Source organism: Anopheles funestus, unplaced genomic scaffold, assembly GCF_943734845.2.
Source record: "Anopheles funestus unplaced genomic scaffold, idAnoFuneDA-416_04 scaffold_12_ctg1, whole genome shotgun sequence".
NCBI lineage: Eukaryota > Metazoa > Arthropoda > Insecta > Diptera > Culicidae > Anopheles > Anopheles funestus.
This window is the reverse complement of record NW_026045352.1, coordinates 412,714-437,841: the sequence shown is the minus strand read 5'-3', so window position 1 is coordinate 437,841 and position 25,128 is coordinate 412,714. Positions and strand designations below refer to the sequence as shown.

Genomic DNA, 25,128 nt, shown 5'->3' with positions numbered 1-25,128 from the left:
TAGCCGAGACACATTAGCCAAGACACCTTAGCCAAGACACCTTAGCCAAGACACCTTAGCCAAGACACATTAGCCAAGACACCTTAGCCAAGACACATTAGCCAAGACACCTTAGCCAAGACACCTTAGCCAAGACACCTTAGCCAAGACACATTAGCCGAGACACCTTAGCCAAGACACATTAGCCAAGACACCTTAGCCAAGACATCTTAGCCGAGACACATTAGCCAAGACACCTTAGCCAAGACACCTTAGCCAAGACACCTTAGCCAAGACACATTAGCCAAGACACCTTAGCCAAGACACATTAGCCAAGACACCTTAGCCAAGACACCTTAGCCGAGACACCTTAGCCAAGACACATTAGCCAAGACACATTAGCCAAGACACATTAGCCAAGACACATTAGCCAAGACACCTTAGCCAAGACACATTAGCCAAGACACATTAGCCGAGACACATTAGCCGAGACACATTAGCCAAGACACCTTAGCCAAGACACCCTAGCCAAGACACATTAGCCAAGACACCTTAGCCAAGACACCTTAGCCAAGACACATTAGCCAAGACACATTAGCCAAGACACATTAGCCGAGACACATTAGCCAAGACACCTTAGCCAAGACACATTAGCCAAGACACATTAGCCGAGACACCTTAGCCAAGACACATTAGCCAAGACACCTTAGCCAAGACACCTTAGCCAAGACACCTTAGCCAAGACACCTTAGCCAAGACACATTAGCCAAGACACATTAGCCAAGACACCTTAGCCAAGACACATTAGCCGAGACACAATAGCCAAGACACCTTAGCCAAGACACCTTAGCCAAGACACCTTAGCCAAGACACCTTAGCCAAGACACCTTAGCCAAGACACATTAGCCAAGACACCTTAGCCAAGACACCTTAGCCAAGACACATTAGCCGAGACACCTTAGCCAAGACACATTAGCCAAGACACCTTAGCCAAGACATCTTAGCCGAGACACATTAGCCAAGACACCTTAGCCAAGACACCTTAGCCAAGACACATTAGCCAAGACACATTAGCCAAGACACCTTAGCCAAGACACATTAGCCGAGACACCTTAGCCAAGACACCTTAGCCAAGACACCTTAGCCAAGACACCTTAGCCAAGACACCTTAGCCAAGACACCTTAGCCAAGACACATTAGCCAAGACACATTAGCCAAGACACCTTAGCCAAGACACCTTAGCCAAGACACCTTAGCCAAGACACCTTAGCCAAGACACCTTAGCCAAGACACATTAGCCAAGACACCTTAGCAAAGACACCTTAGCCAAGACACATTAGCCAAGACACATTAGCCAAGACACCTTAGCCAAGACACATTAGCCGAGACACCTTAGCCAAGACACCTTAGCCAAGACACCTTAGCCAAGACACATTAGCCAAGACACCTTAGCCAAGACACCTTAGCCAAGACACATTAGCCGAGACACATTAGCCAAGACACATTAGCCAAGACACATTAGCCAAGACACCTTAGCCAAGACACCTTAGCCAAGACACATTAGCCAAGACACAATAGCCGAGACACATTAGCCGAGACACCTTAGCCAAGACACATTAGCCAAGACACCTTAGCCAAGACACCTTAGCCAAGACACCTTAGCCAAGACACATTAGCCAAGACACCTTAGCCAAGACACATTATCCAAGACACATTATCCAAGACACCTTAGCCAAGACACAATAGCCAAGACACCTTAGCCAAGACACCTTAGCCAAGACACTTTAGCCAAGACACATTAGCCAGGACACATTAGCCGAGACACATTAGCCAAGACACCTTAGCCAAGACACATTAGCCAAGACACATTAGCCGAGACACCTTAGCCAAGACACATTAGCCAAGACACCTTAGCCAAGACACCTTAGCCAAGACACCTTAGCCAAGACACCTTAGCCAAGACACATTAGCCAAGACACATTAGCCAAGACACCTTAGCCAAGACACATTAGCCGAGACACCTTAGCCAAGACACCTTAGCCAAGACACCTTAGCCAAGACACCCTAGCCAAGACACCTTAGCCAAGACACCTTAGCCAAGACACCTTAGCCAAGACACATTAGCCAGGACACATTAGCCGAGACACATTAGCCAAGACACCTTAGCCAAGACACCTTAGCCAAGACACCTTAGCCAAGACACCTTAGCCAAGACACCTTAGCCAAGACACATTAGCCAAGACACCTTAGCCAAGACACATTAGCCGAGACACCTTAGCCAAGACACCTTAGCCAAGACACCTTAGCCAAGACACCTTAGCCAAGACACCTTAGCCAAGACACATTAGCCAAGACACCTCAGCCAAGACACATTAGCCAAGACACAATAGCCAAGACACCTTAGCCAAGACACCTTAGCCAAGACACCTTAGCCAAGACACCTTAGCCAAGACACATTAGCCAAGACACCTTAGCCAAGACACATTAGCCAAGACACCTTAGCCAAGACACAATAGCCAAGACACCTTAGCCAAGACACCTTAGCCAAGACACTTTAGCCAAGACACATTAGCCAGGACACATTAGCCGAGACACATTAGCCAAGACACATTAGCCGAGACACCTTAGCCAAGACACCTTAGCCAAGACACCTTAGCCAAGACACCTTAGCCAAGACACATTAGCCGAGACACCTTAGCCAAGACACCTTAGCCAAGACACCTTAGCCAAGACACCTTAGCCAAGACACCTTAGCCAAGACACATTAGCCAAGACACCTTAGCCAAGACACATTAGCCAGGACACATTAGCCAAGACACCTTAGCCAAGACACCTTAGCCAAGACACCTTAGCCAAGACACATTAGCCAAGACACCTTAGCCAAGACACATTAGCCAAGACACCTTAGCCAAGACACAATAGCCAAGACACCTTAGCCAAGACACCTTAGCCAAGACACTTTAGCCAAGACACATTAGCCAGGACACATTAGCCGAGACACATTAGCCAAGACACATTAGCCGAGACACCTTAGCCAAGACACCTTAGCCAAGACACCTTAGCCAAGACACCTTAGCCAAGACACCTTAGCCAAGACACATTAGCCAAGACACATTAGCCAAGACACATTAGCCAAGACACCTTAGCCAAGACACATTAGCCAAGACACATTAGCCGAGACACCTTAGCCAAGACACATTAGCCAAGACACCTTAGCCAAGACATCTTAGCCGAGACACATTAGCCAAGACACCTTAGCCAAGACACATTAGCCAAGACACCTTAGCAAAGACACCTTAGCCAAGACACATTAGCCAAGACACATTAGCCAAGACACCTTAGCCAAGACACATTAGCCGAGACACCTTAGCCAAGACACCTTAGCCAAGACACCTTAGCCAAGACACATTAGCCAAGACACATTAGCCGAGACACCTTAGCCAAGACACATTAGCCAAGACACCTTAGCCAAGACACCTTAGCCAAGACACCTTAGCCAAGACACCTTAGCCAAGACACATTAGCCAAGACACATTAGCCAAGACACCTTAGCCAAGACACATTAGCCGAGACACCTTAGCCAAGACACCTTAGCCAAGACACCTTAGCCAAGACACCCTAGCCAAGACACCTTAGCCAAGACACCTTAGCCAAGACACCTTAGCCAAGACACATTAGCCAGGACACATTAGCCGAGACACATTAGCCAAGACACCTTAGCCAAGACACCTTAGCCAAGACACCTTAGCCAAGACACCTTAGCCAAGACACCTTAGCCAAGACACATTAGCCAAGACACCTTAGCCAAGACACATTAGCCGAGACACCTTAGCCAAGACACCTTAGCCAAGACACCTTAGCCAAGACACCTTAGCCAAGACACCTTAGCCAAGACACCTTAGCCAAGACACATTAGCCAAGACACCTCAGCCAAGACACATTAGCCAAGACACAATAGCCAAGACACCTTAGCCAAGACACCTTAGCCAAGACACCTTAGCCAAGACACCTTAGCCAAGACACATTAGCCAAGACACCTTAGCCAAGACACATTAGCCAAGACACCTTAGCCAAGACACAATAGCCAAGACACCTTAGCCAAGACACCTTAGCCACGACACTTTAGCCAAGACACATTAGCCAGGACACATTAGCCGAGACACATTAGCCAAGACACATTAGCCGAGACACCTTAGCCAAGACACCTTAGCCAAGACACCTTAGCCAAGACACCTTAGCCAAGACACATTAGCCGAGACACCTTAGCCAAGACACCTTAGCCAAGACACCTTAGCCAAGACACCTTAGCCAAGACACCTTAGCCAAGACACATTAGCCAAGACACCTTAGCCAAGACACATTAGCCAGGACACATTAGCCAAGACACCTTAGCCAAGACACCTTAGCCAAGACACATTAGCCAAGACACATTAGCCAAGACACATAAGCCAAGACACCTTAGCCAAGACACATTAGCCAAGACACATTAGCCAAGACACATTAGCCAAGACACTCTAGCCAAGACACCTAAGCCAAGACACCTTATCCAAGACACATTAGCCAAGACACATTAGCCAAGACACCTTAGCCAAGACACCTTAGCCAAGACACCTTAGCCAAGACACCTTAGCCGAGACACATTAGCCAAGACACCTTAGCCAAGACACTTTAGCCAAGACACTTTAGCCAAGACACATTAGCCAAGACACCTTAGCCAAGACATCTTAGCCGAGACACATTAGCCAAGACACCTTAGCCAAGACACCTTAGCCAAGACACCTTAGCCAAGACACATTAGCCAAGATACCTTAGCCAAGACACATTAGCCAAGACACCTTAGCCAAGACACAATAGCCAAGACACCTTAGCCAAGACACATTAGCCAAGACACATTAGCCGAGACACCTTAGCCAAGACACATTAGCCAAGACACCTTAGCCAAGACACCTTAGCCAAGACACCTTAGCCAAGACACCTTAGCCAAGACACCTTAGCCAAGACACATTAGCCAAGACACATTAGCCAAGACACCTTAGCCAAGACACCTTAGCCAAGACACCTTAGCCAAGACACCTTAGCCAAGACACCTTAGCCAAGACACATTAGCCAAGACACCTTAGCAAAGACACATTAGCCGAGACACCTTAGCCAAGACACCTTAGCCAAGACACCTTAGCCAAGACACATTAGCCGAGACACCTTAGCCAAGACACCTTAGCCAAGACACCTTAGCCAAGACACCTTAGCCAAGACACTTTAGCCAAGACACCTTAGCCAAGACACATTAGCCAAGACACCTTAGCCAAGACACCTTAGCCAAGACACATTAGCCGAGACACCTTAGCCAAGACACATTAGCCAAGACACCTTAGCCAAGACATCTTAGCCGAGACACATTAGCCAAGACACCTTAGCCAAGACACCTTAGCCAAGACACCTTAGCCAAGACACATTAGCCAAGACACCTTAGCCAAGACACATTAGCCAAGACACCTTAGCCAAGACACCTTAGCCAAGACACCTTAGCCAAGACACATTAGCCGAGACACCTTAGCCAAAACTCCTTAGCCAAGACACCTTAGCCAAGACACATTAGCCAAGACACCTTAGCCAAGACATCTTAGCCGAGACACATTAGCCAAGACACCTTAGCCAAGACACCTTAGCCAAGACACCTTAGCAAAGACACCTTAGCCAAGACACATTAGCCAAGACACATTAGCCAAGACACCTTAGCCAAGACACCTTAGCCAAGACACCTTAGCCAAGACACCTTAGCCAAGACACCTTAGCCAAGACACATTAGCCAAGACACCTTAGCCAAGACACCTTAGCCAAGACACATTAGCCGAGACACCTTAGCCAAGACACATTAGCCAAGACACCTTAGCCAAGACATCTTAGCCGAGACACATTAGCCAAGACACCTTAGCCAAGACACCTTAGCCAAGACACCTTAGCCAAGACACATTAGCCAAGACACCTTAGCCAAGACACATTAGCCAAGACACCTTAGCCAAGACACATTAGCCGAGACACATTAGCCAAGACACATTAGCCGAGACACCTTAGCCAAGACACATTAGCCAAGACACCTTAGCCAAGACATCTTAGCCGAGACACATTAGCCAAGACACCTTAGCCAAGACACCTTAGCCAAGACACCTTAGCAAAGACACCTTAGCCAAGACACATTAGCCAAGACACATTAGCCAAGACACCTTAGCCAAGACACCTTAGCCAAGACACATTAGCCAAGACACATTAGCCGAGACACATTAGCCGAGACACCTTAGCCAAGACACATTAGCCGAGACACCTTAGCCAAGACACCTTAGCCAAGACACCTTAGCCAAGACACATTAGCCAAGACACCTTAGCCAAGACACATTAGCCAAGACACCTTAGCCAAGACACAATAGCCAAGACACCTTAGCCAAGACACCTTAGCCAAGACACTTTAGCCAAGACACATTAGCCAGGACACATTAGCCGAGACACATTAGCCAAGACACCTTAGCCAAGACACATTAGCCAAGACACATTGGCCGAGACACCTTAGCCAAGACACATTAGCCAAGACACCTTAGCCAAGACACCTTAGCCAAGACACCTTAGCCAAGACACCTTAGCCAAAACACATTAGCCAAGACACATTAGCCAAGACACCTTAGCCAAGACACATTAGCCGAGACACCTTAGCCAAGACACCTTAGCCAAGACACCTTAGCCAAGACACATTAGCCAAGACACCTTAGCCAAGACACCTTAGCCAAGACACATTAGCCGAGACACATTAGCCAAGACACATTAGCCAAGACACATTAGCCAAGACACCTTAGCCAAGAAACCTTAGCCAAGACACATTAGCCAAGACACATTAGCCGAGACACATTAGCCGAGACACCTTAGCCAAGACACATTAGCCGAGACACCTTAGCCAAGACACCTTAGCCAAGACACCTTAGCCAAGACACATTAGCCAAGACACCTTAGCCAAGACACATTAGCCAAGACACCTTAGCCAAGACACCTTAGCCAAGACACTTTAGCCAAGACACATTAGCCAGAACACATTAGCCGAGACACATTAGCCAAGACACCTTAGCCAAGACACATTAGCCAAGACACATTAGCCGAGACACCTTAGCCAAGACACATTAGCCAAGACACCTTAGCCAAGACACCTTAGCCAAGACACCTTAGCCAAGACACCTTAGCCAAGACACATTAGCCAAGACACATTAGCCAAGACACCTTAGCCAAGACACATTAGCCGAGACACCTTAGCCAAGACACCTTAGCCAAGACACCTTAGCCAAGACACCTTATCCAAGACACCTTAGCCAAGACACCTTAGCCAAGACACATTAGCCAAGACACCTTAGCCAAGACACCTTAGCCAAGACACATTAGCCGAGACACCTTAGCCAAGACACATTAGCCAAGACACCTTAGCCAAGACATCTTAGCCGAGACACATTAGCCAAGACACCTTAGCCAAGACACCTTAGCCAAGACACCTTAGCCAAGACACATTAGCCAAGACACCTTAGCCAAGACACATTAGCCAAGACACCTTAGCCAAGACACCTAAGCCAAGACACCTTAGCCAAGACACATTAGCCTAGACACCTTAGCCAAGACACATTAGCCAAGACACATTAGCCAAGACATCTTAGCCGAGACACATTAGCCAAGACACCTTAGCCAAGACACCTTAGCCAAGACACCTTAGCCAAGACACATTAGCCAAGACACCTTAGCCAAGACACATTAGCCAAGACACCTTAGCTAAGACACCTTAGCCGAGACACCTTAGCCAAGACACATTAGCCAAGACACATTAGCCAAGACACCTTAGCCGAGACACCTTAGCCAAGACACATTAGCCAAGACACATTAGCCAAGACACATTAGCCAAGACACCTTAGCCAAGACACCTTAGCCAAGACACATTAGCCAAGACACATTAGCCGAGACACATTAGCCGAGACACATTAGCCAAGACACCTTAGCCAAGACACCCTAGCCAAGACACATTAGCCAAGACACCTTAGCCAAGACACCTTAGCCAAGACACATTAGCCAAGACACATTAGCCAAGACACCTTAGCCAAGACACATTAGCCAAGACACCTTAGCCAAGACACATTAGCCAAGACACCTTAGCCAAGACACCTTAGCCGAGACACATTAGCCAAGACACCTTAGCCAAGACACCTTAGCCAAGACACCTTAGCCAAGACACCTTAGCCAAGACACATTAGCCAAGACACCTTAGCCAAGACACCTTAGCCAAGACACCTTAGCCAAGACACATTAGCCAAGACACATTAGCCAAGACACATTAGCCAAGACACATTAGCCGAGACACATTAGCCAAGACACCTTAGCCAAGACACCTTAGCCAAGACACATTAGCCAAGACACATTAGCCAAGACACCTTAGCCAAGACACATTAGCCAAGACACATTAGCCAAGACACCTTAGCCAAGACACCTTAGCCAAGACACATTAGCCAAGACACATTAGCCAAGACACATTAGCCAAGACACATTAGCCAAGACACCTTAGCCAAGACACATTAGCCAAGACACATTAGCCAAGACACATTAGCCAAGACACATTAGCCAAGACACATTAGCCAAGACACATTAGCCAAGACACATTAGCCAAGACACATTAGCCAAGACACCTTAGCCAAGACACATTAGCCGAGACACCTTAGCCAAGACACATTAGCCAAGACACATTAGCCAAGACACATTAGCCAAGACACCTTAGCCAAGACACATTAGCCGAGACACCTTAGCCAAGACACTTTAGCCAAGACACCTTAGCCAAGACACATTAGCCAAGACACCTTAGCCAAGACACCTTAGCCAAGACACCTTAGCCAAGACACATTAGCCGAGACACCTTAGCCAAGACACATTAGCCAAGACACCTTAGCCAAGACATCTTAGCCGAGACACATTAGCCAAGACACCTTAGCCAAGACACCTTAGCCAAGACACCTTAGCCAAGACACCTTAGCCAAGACACCTTAGCCAAGACACATTAGCCAAGACACCTTAGCCAAGACACCTAAGCCGAGACACCTTAGCCAAGACACATTAGCCAAGACACATTAGCCAAGACACATTAGCCAAGACACATTAGCCGAGACACATTAGCCAAGACACCTTAGCCAAGACACCTTAGCCAAGACACATTAGCCAAGACACATTAGCCAAGACACCTTAGCCAAGACACATTAGCCAAGACACATTAGCCAAGACACCTTAGCCAAGACACCTTAGCCAAGACACATTAGCCAAGACACATTAGCCAAGACACATTAGCCAAGACACATTAGCCGAGACACATTAGCCAAGACACCTTAGCCAAGACACCTTAGCCAAGACACATTAGCCAAGACACCTTAGCCAAGACACCTTAGCCAAGACACCTTAGCCAAGACACATTAGCCGAGACACCTTAGCCAAGACACATTAGCCAAGACACCTTAGCCAAGACATCTTAGCCGATACACATTAGCCAAGACACCTTAGCCAAGACACATTAGCCAAGACACATTAGCCAAGACACCTTAGCCAAGACACATTAGCCGAGACACCTTAGCCAAGACACATTAGCCAAGACACATTAGCCAAGACACATTAGCCAAGACACCTTAGCCAAGACACATTAGCCGAGACACCTTAGCCAAGACACCTTAGCTAAGACACCTTAGCCAAGACACATTAGCCAAGACACCTTAGCCAAGACACCGTAGCCAAGACACCTTAGCCAAGACACATTAGCCGAGACACCTTAGCCAAGACACATTAGCCAAGACACCTTAGCCAAGACATCTTAGCCGAGACACATTAGCCAAGACACCTTAGCCAAGACACCTTAGCCAAGACACCTTAGCCAAGACACATTAGCCAAGACACCTTAGCCAAGACACATTAGCCAAGACACCTTAGCCAAGACACCTTAGCCGAGACACCTTAGCCTAGACACATTAGCCAAGACACATTAGCCGAGACACATTAGCCGAGACACATTAGCCAAGACACCTTAGCCAAGACACCCTAGCCAAGACACATTAGCCAAGACACCTTAGCCAAGACACCTTAGCCAAGACACATTAGCCAAGACACATTAGCCAAGACACCTTAGCCAAGACACATTAGCCAAGACACCTTAGCCAAGACACATTAGCCAAGACACCTTAGCCAAGACACCTTAGCCGAGACACATTAGCCAAGACACCTTAGCCAAGACACCTTAGCCAAGACACCTTAGCCAAGACACCTTAGCCAAGACACATTAGCCAAGACACCTTAGCCAAGACACCTTAGCCAAGACACCTTAGCCAAGACACATTAGCCAAGACACATTAGCCAAGACACATTAGCCAAGACACATTAGCCGAGACACATTAGCCAAGACACCTTAGCCAAGACACCTTAGCCAAGACACATTAGCCAAGACACATTAGCCAAGACACCTTAGCCAAGACACATTAGCCAAGACACATTAGCCAAGACACCTTAGCCAAGACACCTTAGCCAAGACACATTAGCCAAGACACATTAGCCAAGACACATTAGCCAAGACACCTTAGCCAAGACACATTAGCCAAGACACCTTAGCCAAGACACATTAGCCAAGACACATTAGCCAAGACACATTAGCCAAGACACATTAGCCAAGACACATTAGCCAAGACACATTAGCCAAGACACATTAGCCAAGACACATTAGCCAAGACACATTAGCCAAGACACCTTAGCCAAGACACATTAGCCGAGACACCTTAGCCAAGACACATTAGCCAAGACACCTTAGCCAAGACACATTAGCCAAGACACCTTAGCCAAGACACATTAGCCGAGACACCTTAGCCAAGACACCTTAGCCAAGACACCTTAGCCAAGACACATTAGCCAAGACACCTTAGCCAAGACACCTTAGCCAAGACACCTTAGCCAAGACACATTAGCCGAGACACCTTAGCCAAGACACATTAGCCAAGACACCTTAGCCAAGACATCTTAGCCGAGACACATTAGCCAAGACACCTTAGCCAAGACACCTTAGCCAAGACACCTTAGCCAAGACACCTTAGCCAAGACACATTAGCCAAGACACCTTAGCCAAGACACATTAGCCAAGACACCTTAGCCAAGACAACTTAGCCGAGACACCTTAGCCAAGACACACTAGCCAAGACACATTAGCCAAGACACATTAGCCAAGACACATTAGCCGAGACACATTAGCCAAGACACCTTAGCCAAGACACCTTAGCCAAGACACCTTAGCCAAGACACATTAGCCAAGACACCTTAGCCAAGACACATTAGCCAAGACACATTAGCCAAGACACCTTAGCCAAGACACCTTAGCCAAGACACATTAGCCAAGACACATTAGCCAAGACACATAAGCCAAGACACATTAGCCGAGACACATTAGCCAAGACACCTTAGCCAAGACACCTTAGCCAAGACACCTTAGCCAAGACACATTAGCCAAAACACCTTAGCCAAGACACATTAGCCAAGACACCTTAGCCAAGACACCTTAGCCGAGACACCTTAGCCAAGACACATTAGCCGAGACACCTTAGCCAAGACACATTAGCCAAGACACCTTAGCCAAGACACCTTAGCCAAGACACATTAGCCAAGACACCTTAGCCAAGACACCTTAGCCGAGACACCTTAGCCAAGACACATTAGCCGAGACACCTTAGCCAAGACACATTAGCCAAGACACATTAGCCAAGACACCTTAGCCAAGACACCTTAGCCAAGACACATTAGCCAAGACACCTTAGCCAAGACACATTAGCCAAGACACATTAGCCGAGACACCTTAGCCAAGACACCTTAGCCAAGACACCTTAGCCAAGACACATTAGCCAAGACACATTAGCCAAGACACCTTAGCCAAGACACCTTAGCCAAGACACATTAGCCAAGACACATTAGCCAAGACACATTAGCCAAGACACATTAGCCGAGACACATTAGCCAAGACACCTAAGCCAAGACACCTTAGCCAAGACACATTAGCCAAGACACATTAGCCAAGACACCTTAGCCAAGACACATTAGCCAAGACACATTAGCCAAGACACATTAGCCAAGACACATTAGCCAAGACACCTTAGCCAAGACACATTAGCCGAGACACCTTAGCCAAGACACATTAGCCAAGACACATTAGCCAAGACACATTAGCCAAGACACCTTAGCCAAGACACATTAGCCGAGACACCTTAGCCAAGACACCTTAGCCAAGACACCTTAGCCAAGACACATTAGCCAAGACACCTTAGCCAAGACACCTTAGCCAAGACACCTTAGCCAAGACACTTTAGAAAAGACACATTAGCCAGGACACATTAGCCGAGACACATTAGCCAAGACACCTTAGCCAAGACACATTAGCCAAGACACATTAGCCGAGACACCTTAGCCAAGACACATTAGCCAAGACATCTTAGCCAAGACACCTTAGCCAAGACACCTTAGCCAAGACACCTTAGCCAAGACACATTAGCCAAGACACATTAGCCAAGACACCTTAGCCAAGACACATTAGCCGAGACACCTTAGCCAAGACACCTTAGCCAAGACACCTTAGCCAAGACACCTTAGCCAAGACACATTAGCCAAGACACATTAGCCAAGACACATTAGCCAAGACACCTTAGCCAAGACACATTAGCCGAGACACCTTAGCCAAGACACCTTAGCCAAGACACCTTAGCCAAGACACATTAGCCAAGACACCTTAGCCAAGACACCTTAGCCAAGACACATTAGCCGAGACACCTTAGCCAAGACACATTAGCCAAGACACCTTAGCCAAGACACCTTAGCCAAGACATCTTAGCCGAGACACATTAGCCAAGACACCTTAGCCAAGACACATTAGCCAAGACACATTAGCCAAGTCACCTTAGCCAAGACACCTTAGCCAAGACACCTTAGCCAAGACACCTTAGCCAAGACACATTAGCCAAGACACATTAGCCAAGACACCTTAGCCAAGACACATTAGCCGAGACACCTTAGCCAAGACACCTTAGCCAAGACACCTTAGCCAAGACACCTTAGCCAAGACACCTTAGCCAAGACACATTAGCCAAGACACATTAGCCAAGACACCTTAGCCAAGACACCTTAGCCAAGACACATTAGCCAAGACACATTAGCCAAGACACCTTAGCCAAGACACCTTAGCCAAGACACATTAGCCAAGACACCTTAGCCAAGACACATTAGCCAAGACACATTAGCCAAGACACCTTAGCCAAGACACATTAGCCGAGACACATTAGCCGAGACACATTAGCCAAGACACCTTAGCCAAGACACCTGAGCCAAGACACCTTAGCCAAGACACATTAGCCAAGACACATTAGCCGAGACACATTAGCCGAGACACATTAGCCGAGACACCTTAGCCAAGACACCCTAGCCAAGACACATTAGCCAAGACACCTTAGCCAAGACACCTTAGCCAAGACACATTAGCCAAGACACATTAGCCAAGACACCTTAGCCAAGACACATTAGCCAAGACACCTTAGCCAAGACACATTAGCCAAGACACCTTAGCCAAGACACCTTAGCCAAGACACATTAGCCAAGACACATTAGCCAAGTCACCTTAGCCAAGACACCTTAGCCAAGACACCTTAGCCAAGACACCTTAGCCAAGACACATTAGCCAAGACACCTTAGCCAAGACACATTAGCCGAGACACCTTAGCCAAGACACCTTAGCCAAGACACCTTAGCCAAGACACCTTAGCCAAGACACCTTAGCCAAGACACATTAGTTAAGACACATTAGCCAAGACACATTAGCCAAGACACCTTAGCCAAGACACATTAGCCAAGACACATTAGCCAAGACACCTTAGCCAAGACACCTTAGCCAAGACACATTAGCCAAGACACCTTAGCCAAGACACATTAGCCGAGACACATTAGCCGAGACACATTAGCCAAGACACCTTAGCCAAGACACCTTAGCCAAGACACCTTAGCCAAGACACATTAGCCAAGACACATTAGCCGAGACACATTAGCCGAGACACCTTAGCCAAGACACCTTAGCCAAGACACATTAGCCAAGACACATTAGCCAAGACACCTTAGCCAAGACACCTTAGCCAAGACACATTAGCCAAGACACCTTAGCCAAGACACATTAGCCGAGACACATTAGCCGAGACACATTAGCCAAGACACCTTAGCCAAGACACCTTAGCCAAGACACCTTAGCCAAGACACATTAGCCAAGACACATTAGCCAAGACACCTTAGCCAAGACACCTTAGCCAAGACACATTAGCCAAGACACATTAGCCAAGACACCTTAGCCAAGACACCTTAGCCAAGACACATTAGCCAAGACACCTTAGCCAAGACACATTAGCCGAGACACATTAGCCGAGACACATTAGCCAAGACACCTTAGCCAAGACACCTTAGCCAAGACACCTTAGCCAAGATACTTTAGCCAAGACACATTAGCCGAGACACATTAGCCGAGACACATTAGCCGAGACACCTTAGCCAAGACACCTTAGCCAAGACACATTAGCCAAGACACATTAGCCAAGACACCTTAGCCAAGACACCTTAGCCAAGACACATTAGCCAAGACACCTTAGCCAAGACACATTAGCCGAGACACCTTAGCCAAGACACCTTAGCCAAGACACCTTAGCCAAGACACCTTAGCCAAGACACCTTAGCCAAGACACATTAGCCAAGACACATTAGCCAAGACACCTTAGCCAAGACACCTTAGCCAAGACACATTAGCCAAGACACATTAGCCAAGACACCTTAGCCAAGACACCTTAGCCAAGACACATTAGCCAAGACACCTTAGCCAAGACACATTAGCCGAGACTCATTAGCCGAGACACATTAGCCAAGACACCTTAGCCAAGACACCTTAGCCAAGACACCTTAGCCAAGACACATTAGCCAAGACACATTAGCCGAGACACATTAGCCGAGACACATTAGCCAAGACACCTTAGCCAAGACACCCTAGCCAAGACACATTAGCCAAGACACCTTAGCCAAGACACCTTAGCCAAGACACATTAGCCAAGACACACTAGCCAAGACACCTTAGCCAAGACACATTAGCCAAGACACCTTAGCCAAGACACATTAGCCAAGACACCTTAGCCAAGACACCTTAGCCAAGACACATTAGCCAAGACACATTAGCCGAGACACCTTAGCCAAGACACCTTAGCCAAGACACATTAGCCAAGACACATTAGCCAAGACACCTTAGCCAAGACACCTTAGCCAAGACACATTAGCCAAGACACCTTAGCCAAGACACCTTAGCCAAGACACATTAGCCAAGACACATTAGCCAAGACACCTTAGCCAAGACACCTTAGCCAAGACACATTAGCCAAGACACATTAGCCAAGACACCTTAGCCAAGACACCTTAGCCAAGACACATTAGCCAAGACACATTAGCCAAGACACCTTAGCCAAGACACATTAGCCGAGACACCTTAGCCAAGACACCTTAGCCAAGACACCTTAGCCAAGACACATTAGCCAAGACACATTAGCCAAGACACATTAGCCAAGACACATTAGCCGAGACACATTAGCCAAGACACCTTAGCCAAGACACCTTAGCCGAGACACCTTAGCCAAGACACATTAGCCAAGACACCTTAGCCAAGACACATTAGCCGAGACACCTTAGCCAAGACACCTTAGCCAAGACACCTTAGCCAAGACACATTAGCCAAGACACCTTAGCCAAGACACCTTAGCCAAGACACATTAGCCGAGACACATTAGCCAAGACACATTAGCCAAGACACATTAGCCAAGACACCTTAGCCAAGACACCTTAGCCAAGACACATTAGCCAAGACACATTAGCCAAGACACATTAGCCAAGACACCTTAGCCAAGACACATTAGCCGAGACACCTTAGCCAAGACACATTAGCCAAGACACATTAGCCAAGACACATTAGCCGAGACACATTAGCCGAGACACATTAGCCAAGACACCTTAGCCAAGACACCCTAGCCAAGACACATTAGCCAAGACACATTAGCCAAGACACGTTAGCCAAGACACATTAGCCGAGACACCTTAGCCAAGACACCTTAGCCAAGACACCTTAGCCAAGACACCTTAGCCAAGACACCTTAGCCAAGACACATTAGCCAAGACACATTAGCCAAGACACATTAGCCAAGACACATTAGCCGAGACACATTAGCCAAGACACCTTAGCCAAGACACCTTAGCCGAGACACCTTAGCCAAGACACATTAGCCAAGACACCTTAGCCAAGACACATTAGCCGAGACACCTTAGCCAAGACACCTTAGCCAAGACACCTTAGCCAAGACACATTAGCCAAGACACCTTAGCCAAGACACCTTAGCCAAGACACATTAGCCGAGACACATTAGCCAAGACACATTAGCCAAGACACATTAGCCAAGACACCTTAGCCAAGACACCTTAGCCAAGACACATTCGCCAAGACACATTAGCCAAGACACATTAGCCAAGACACCTTAGCCAAGACACATTAGCCGAGACACCTTAGCCAAGACACATTAGCCAAGACACATTAGCCAAGACACATTAGCCGAGACACATTAGCCGAGACACATTAGCCAAGACACCTTAGCCAAGACACCTTAGCCAAGACACATTAGCCAAGACACATTAGCCAAGACACCTTAGCCAAGACACATTAGCCAAGACACCTTAGCCAAGACACATTAGCCAAGACACCTTAGCCAAGACACCTTAGCCGAGACACATTAGCCAAGACACCTTAGCCAAGACACCTTAGCCAAGACACATTAGCCAAGACACATTAGCCAAGACACATTAGCCAAGACACCTTAGCCAAGACACATTAGCCGAGACACCTTAGCCAAGACACATTAGCCAAGACACATTAGCCAAGACACATTAGCCGAGACACATTAGCCGAGACACCTTAGCCAAGACACCTTAGCCAAGACACATTAGCCAAGACACATTAGCCAAGACACATTAGCCGAGACACATTAGCCGAGACACATTAGCCAAGACACCTTAGCCAAGACACCTTAGCCAAGACACATTAGCCAAGACACATTAGCCAAGACACCTTAGCCAAGACACATTAGCCGAGACACCTTAGCCAAGACACCTTAGCCAAGACACCTTAGCCAAGACACATTAGCCAAGACACATTAGCCAAGACACCTTAGCCAAGACACCTTAGCCAAGACACATTAGCCAAGACACATTAGCCAAGACACATTAGCCAAGACACCTTAGCCAAGACACATTAGCCGAGACACCTTAGCCAAGACACATTAGCCAAGACACATTAGCCAAGACACGTTAGCCGAGACACATTAGCCGAGACACCTTAGCCAAGACACCTTAGCCAAGACACCCTAGCCAAGACACATTAGCCAAGACACATTAGCCAAGACACCTTAGCCAAGACACCTTAGCCAAGACACCTTAGCCAAGACACATTAGCCGAGACACATTAGCCAAGACACATTAGCCGAGACACATTAGCCGAGACACATTAGCCAAGACACCTTAGCCAAGACACCTTAGCCAAGACACATTAGCCAAGACACATTAGCCAAGACACCTTAGCCAAGACACATTAGCCGAGACACCTTAGCCAAGACACCTTAGCCAAGACACCTTAGCCAAGACACATTAGCCAAGACACATTAGCCAAGACACCTTAGCCAAGACACCTTAGCCAAGACACATTAGCCAAGACACATTAGCCAAGACACATTAGCCAAGACACCTTAGCCAAGACACATTAGCCGAGACACCTTAGCCAAGACACATTAGCCAAGACACATTAGCCAAGACACATTAGCCGAGACACATTAGCCGAGACACATTAGCCAAGACACCTTAGCCAAGACACCCTAGCCAAGACACATTAGCCAAGACACATTAGCCAAGACACCTTAGCCAAGACACATTAGCCGAGACACCTTAGCCAAGACACCTTAGCCAAGACACCTTAGCCAAGACACCTTAGCCAAGACACCTTAGCCACGACACATTAGCCAAGACACATTAGCCAAGACACATTAGCCAAGACACATTAGCCGAGACACATTAGCCAAGACACCTTAGCCAAGACACCTTAGCCGAGACACCTTAGCCAAGACACATTAGCCAAGACACCTTAGCCAAGACACATTAGCCGAGACACCTTAGCCAAGACACCTTAGCCAAGACACCTTAGCCAAGACACATTAGCCAAGACACCTTAGCCAAGACACCTTAGCCAAGACACATTAGCCGAGACACATTAGCCAAGACACATTAGCCAAGACACATTAGCCAAGACACCTTAGCCAAGACACCTTAGCCAAGACACATTAGCCAAGACACATTAGCCAAGACACATTAGCCAAGACACCTTAGCCAAGACACATTAGCCGAGACACCTTAGCCAAGACGCATTAGCCAAGACACATTAGCCAAGACACATTAGCCGAGACACATTAGCCGAGACACATTAGCCAAGACACCTTAGCCAAGACACCTCAGCCAAGACACATTAGCCAAGACACATTAGCCAAGACACCTTAGCCAAGACACATTAGCCAAGACACCTTAGCCAAGACACATTAGCCAAGACACCTTAGCCAAGACACATTAGCCGAGACACATTAGCCAAGACACCTTAGCCAAGACACCTTAGCCAAGACACCTTAGCCAAGACACCTTAGCCAAGACATATTAGCCAAGACACCTTAGCCAAGACACCTTAGCCAAGACACCTTAGCCAAGACACATTAGCCAAGACACATTAGCCAAGACACATTAGCCAAGACACATTAGCCGAGACACATTAGCCAAGACACCTTAGCCAAGACACCTTAGCCAAGACACATTAGCCAAGACACATTAGCCAAGACACCTTAGCCAAGACACATTAGCCAAGACACATTAGCCAAGACACCTTAGCCAAGACACCTTAGCCAAGACACATTAGCCAAGACACATTAGCCAAGACACATTAGCCAAGACACATTAGCCGAGACACATTAGCCAAGACACCTTAGCCAAGACACCTTAGCCGAGACACCTTAGCCAAGACACATTAGCCAAGACACATTAGCCAAGACACATTAGCCAAGACACCTTAGCCAAGACACCTTAGCCAAGACACATTAGCCAAGACACATTAGCCAAGACACCTTAGCCAAGACACATTAGCCAAGACACATTAGCCGAGACACATTAGCCGAGACACATTAGCCAAGACACATTAGCCAAGACACCCTAGCCAAGACACATTAGCCAAGACACCTTGGCCAAGACACCTTAGCCAAGACACCTTAGCCAAGACACATTAGCCAAGACACATTAGCCAAGACACATTAGCCAAGACACATTAGCCAAGACACATTAGCCGAGACACATTAGCCAAGACACCTTAGCCAAGACACCTTAGCCAAGACACATTAGCCAAGACACATTAGCCAAGACACCTTAGCCAAGACACATTAGCCGAGACACCTTAGCCAAGACACCTTAGCCAAGACACCTTAGCCAAGACACCTTAGCCAAGACACCTTAGCCAAGACACCTTAGCCAAGACACCTTAGCCAAGACACATTAGCCAAGACACCTTAGCCAAGACACCTTAGCCAAGACACCTTAGCCAAGACACCTTAGCCAAGACACCTTAGCCAAGACACATTAGCCAAGACACCTTAGCAAAGACACCTTAGCCAAGACACATTAGCCAAGACACATTAGCCAAGACACATTAGCCAAGACACCTTAGCCAAGACACCTTAGCCAAGACACCTTAGCCAAGACACCTTAGCCAAGACACCTTAGCCAAGACACCTTAGCCAAGACACTTTAGCCAAGACACATTAGCCAAGACACCTTAGCCAAGACACATTGGCCGAGACACCTTAGCCAAGACACCTTAGCCAAGACACCTTAGCCAAGACACTTTAGCCAAGACACATTAGCCAAGACACCTTAGCCAAGACACCTTAGCCAAGACACATTAGCCAAGACACATTAGCCAAGACACATTAGCCAAGACACCTTAGCCAAGACACCTTAGCCAAGACACCTTAGCCAAGACACATTAGCCAAGACACATTAGCCAAGACACATTAGCCAAGACACCTTAGCCAAGACACCTTAGCCAAGACACATTGGCCGAGACACCTTAGCCAAGACACCTTAGCCAAGACACATTAGCCAAGACACATTAGCCAAGACACATTAGCCAAGACACCTTAGCCAAGACACCTTAGCCAAGACACATTAGCCAAGACACATTAGCCAAGACACCTTAGCCAAGACACATTGGCCGAGACACCTTAGCCAAGACACCTTAGCCAAGACACCTTAGCCAAGACACATTAGCCAAGACACATTAGCCAAGACACATTAGCCAAGACACCTTAGCCAAGACACATTAGCCAAGACACCTTAGCCAAGACACCTTAGCCAAGACACCTTAGCCAAGACACATTAGCCGAAACACCTTAGCCAAGACACATTAGCCAAGACACCTTAGCCAAGACATCTTAGCCGAGACACATTAGCCAAGACACCTTAGCCAAGACACCTTAGCCAAGACACCTTAGCCAAGACACATTAGCCAAGATACCTTAGCCAAGACACATTAGCCAAGACACCTTAGCCAAGACACCTTAGCCAAGACACCTTAGCCAAGACACATTAGCCAAGACACATTAGCCAAGACACATTAGCCAAGACACCTTAGCCAAGACACCTTAGCCAAGACACATTAGCCAAGACACATTAGCCAAGACACCTTAGCCAAGACACATTAGCCAAGACGCATTAGCCGAGACACATTAGCCGAGACACATTAGCCAAGACACCTTAGCCAAGACACCCTAGCCAAGACACATTAGCCAAGACACATTAGCCAAGACACCTTAGCCAAGACACCTTAGCCAAGACACATTAGCCAAGACACATTAGCCAAGACACATTAGCCAAGACACATTAGCCGAGACACATTAGCCAAGACACCTTAGCCAAGACACCTTAGCCAAGACACATTAGCCAAGACACATTAGCCAAGACACCTTAGCCAAGACACATTAGCCGAGACACCTTAGCCAAAACACCTTAGCCAAGACACCTTAGCCAAGACACCTTAGCCAAGACACCTTAGCCAAGACACCTTAGCCAAGACACCTTAGCCAAGACACATTAGCCAAGACACATTAGCCAAGACACCTTAGCCAAGACACCTTAGCCAAGACACCTTAGCCAAGACACCTTAGCCAAGACACATTAGCCAAGACACCTTAGCAAAGACACCTTAGCCAAGACACATTAGCCAAGACACATTAGCCAAGACACCTTAGCCAAGACACATTAGCCGAGACACCTTAGCCAAGACACCTTAGCCAAGACACATTAGCCAAGACACCTTAGCCAAGACACCTTAGCCAAGACACATTAGCCGAGACACATTAGCCAAGACACATTAGCCAAGACACCTTAGCCAAGACACCTTAGCCAAGACACATTAGCCAAGACACATTAGCCAAGACACATTAGCCAAGACACCTTAGCCAAGACACATTAGCCGAGACACCTTAGCCAAGACACCTTAGCCAAGACACCTTAGCCAAGACACCTTAGCCAAGACACATTAGCCAAGACACCTTAGCCAAGACACATTAGCCAAGACACCTTAGCCAAGACACAATAGCCAAGACACCTTAGCCAAGACACCTTAGCCAAGACACTTTAGCCAAGACACATTAGCCAGGACACATTAGCCGAGACACATTAGCCAAGACACCTTAGCCAAGACACATTAGCCAAGACACATTAGCCGAGACACCTTAGCCAAGACACATTAGCCAAGACACCTTAGCCAAGACACCTAAGCCAAGACACCTTAGCCAAGACACATTAGCCAAGACACATTAGCCAAGACACCTTAGCCAAGACACATTAGCCGAGACACCTTAGCCAAGACACCTTAGCCAAGACACCTTAGCCAAGACACCTTAGCCAAGACACCTTAGCCAAGACACTTTAGCCAAGACACATTAGCCAAGACACATTAGCCAAGACACATTAGCCGAGACACATTAGCCAAGACACCTTAGCCAAGACACCTTAGCCAAGACACATTAGCCAAGACACATTAGCCAAGACACCTTAGCAAAGACACCTTAGCCAAGACACATTAGCCAAGACACCTTAGCCAAGACACCTTAGCCAAGACACATTAGCCAAGACACATTAGCCAAGACACATTAGCCAAGACACATTAGCCGAGACACATTAGCCAAGACACCTTAGCCAAGACACCTTAGCCAAGACACATTAGCCAAGACACATTAGCCAAGACACCTTAGCCAAGACACATTAGCCGAGACACCTTAGCCAAGACACCTTAGCCAAGACACCTTAGCCAAGACACCTTAGCCAAGACACCTTAGCCAAGACACATTAGCCAAGACACATTAGCCAAGACACCTTAGCCAAGACACCTTAGCCAAGACACCTTAGCCAAGACACCTTAGCCAAGACACCTTAGCCAAGACACATTAGCCAAGACACCTTAGCAAAGACACCTTAGCCAAGACACATTAGCCAAGACACATTAGCCAAGACACCTTAGCCAAGACACATTAGCCGAGACACCTTAGCCAAGACACCTTAGCCAAGACACCTTAGCCAAGACACATTAGCCAAGACACCTTAGCCAAGACACCTTAGCCAAGACACCTTAGCCAAGACACATTAGCCAAGACACATTAGCCAAGACACATAAGCCAAGACACCTTAGCCAAGACACATTAGCCGAGACACCTTAGCCAAGACACCTTAGCCAAGACACCTTAGCCAAGACACATTAGCCAAGACACCTTAGCCAAGACACCTTAGCCAAGACACCTTAGCCAAGACACCTTAGCCAAGACACATTAGCCAAGACACATTAGCCAAGACACCTTAGCCAAGACACATTAGCCGAGACACCTTAGCCAAGACGCCTTAGCCAAGACACCTTAGCCAAGACACATTAGCCAAGACACCTTAGCCAAGACACCTTAGCCAAGACACATTAGCCGAGACACCTTAGCCAAGACACATTAGCCAAGACACCTTAGCCAAGACATCTTAGCCGAGACACATTAGCCAAGACACCTTAGCCAAGACACATTAGCCAAGACACATTAGCCAAGACACCTTAGCCAAGACACCTTAGCCAAGACACCTTAGCCAAGACACCTTAGCCAAGACACATTAGCCAAGACACATTAGCCAAGACACCTTAGCCAAGACACATTAGCCGAGACACCTTAGCCAAGACACCTTAGCCAAGACACCTTAGCCAAGACACCTTAGCCAAGACACCTTAGCCAAGACACATTAGCCAAGACACATTAGCCAAGACACCTTAGCCAAGACACCTTAGCCAAGACACATTAGCCAAGACACATTAGCCAAGACACCTTAGCCAAGACACATTAGCCAAGACACATTAGCCAAGACACCTTAGCCAAGACACATTAGCCAAGACACATTAGCCAAGACACCTTAGCCAAGACACATTAGCCGAGACACATTAGCCGAGACACATTAGCCAAGACACCTTAGCCAAGACACCTTAGCCAAGACACCTTAGCCAAGACACATTAGCCAAGACACATTAGCCGAGACACATTAGCCGAGACACATTAGCCGAGACACCTTAGCCAAGGCACCCTAGCCAAGACACATTAGCCAAGACACCTTAGCCAAGACACCTTAGCCAAGACACATTAGCCAAGACACATTAGCCAAGACACCTTAGCCAAGACACATTAGCCAAGACACCTTAGCCAAGACACATTAGCCAAGACACCTTAGCCAAGACACCTTAGCCAAGACACATTAGCCAAGACACATTAGCCAAGTCACCTTAGCCAAGACACATTAGCCAAGACACCTTAGCCAAGACACATTAGCCGAGACACCTTAGCCAAGACACCTTAGCCAAGACACCTTAGCCAAGACACCTAAGCCAAGACACCTTAGCCAAGACACATTAGTTAAGACACATTAGCCAAGACACCTTAGCCAAGACACCTTAGCCAAGACACATTAGCCAAGACACATTAGCCAAGACACCTTAGCCAAGACACCTTAGCCAAGACACCTTAGCCAAGACACATAAGCCGATACACCTTAGCCAAGACACATTAGCCAAGACACCTTAGCCAAGACATCTTAGCCAAGACACCTTAGCCAAGACACCTTAGCCAAGACACATTAGCCGAGACACCTTAGCCAAGACACATTAGCCAAGACACCTTAGCCAAGACATCTTAGCCGAGACACATTAGCCAAGACACATTAGCCAAGACACCTTAGCCAAGACACATTAGCCGAGACACCTTAGCCAAGACACCTTAGCCAAGACACCTTAGCCAAGACACCTTAGCCAAGACACATTAGTTAAGACACATTAGCCAAGACACCTTAGCCAAGACACCTTAGCCAAGACACCTTAGCCAAGACACATTAGCCAAGACACCTTAGCCAAGACACATTAGCCAAGACACCTTAGCCAAGACACATTAGCCAAGACACCTTAGCCAAGACACCTTAGCCAAGACACATTAGCCGAGACACATTAGCCAAGTCACCTTAGCCAAGACACCTTAGCCAAGACACCTTAGCCAAGACACCTTAGCCAAGACACATTAGCCAAGACACATTAGCCAAGACACCTTAGCCAAGACACATTAGCCGAGACACCTTAGCCAAGACACCTTAGCCAAGACACCTTAGCCAAGACACCTTAGCCAAGACACCTTAGCCAAGACACATTAGTTAAGACACATTAGCCAAGACACCTTAGCCAAGACACCTTAGCCAAGACACATTAGCCAAGACACATTAGCCAAGACACCTTAGCCAAGACACCTTAGCCAAGACACATTAGCCAAGACACCTTAGCCAAGACACATTAGCCGAGACACATTAGCCGAGACACATTAGCCAAGACACATTAGCCAAGACACCTTAGCCAAGACACCTTAGCCAAGACAC

General features: G+C 47.5%; 2 long non-coding RNA genes across 2 annotated transcripts in view; both read right to left on the bottom strand.

The window, feature by feature from the left end:
- Nucleotides 1-648: 648 nt before the first annotated feature.
- Nucleotides 649-25,128, bottom strand: part of LOC125774484 (uncharacterized) — a 63,069-nt gene continuing 38,589 nt past the window's right edge. The window contains exons 2-3 of the long non-coding RNA XR_007420960.1: nt 1,651-1,706; nt 649-824 (exon numbers count right to left, since the gene is read on the bottom strand). This is a non-coding gene — a long non-coding RNA (uncharacterized LOC125774484). The remainder of the gene's footprint in view (nt 825-1,650; nt 1,707-25,128) is intronic.
- LOC125774490 (uncharacterized) lies at nt 13,407-17,194 on the bottom strand. Its single transcript, XR_007420965.1, has 3 exons — nt 16,981-17,194; nt 14,559-14,586; nt 13,407-13,452 (listed from the first exon to the last, which is right to left on the bottom strand). It is a non-coding gene; the product is annotated as an uncharacterized LOC125774490 (long non-coding RNA).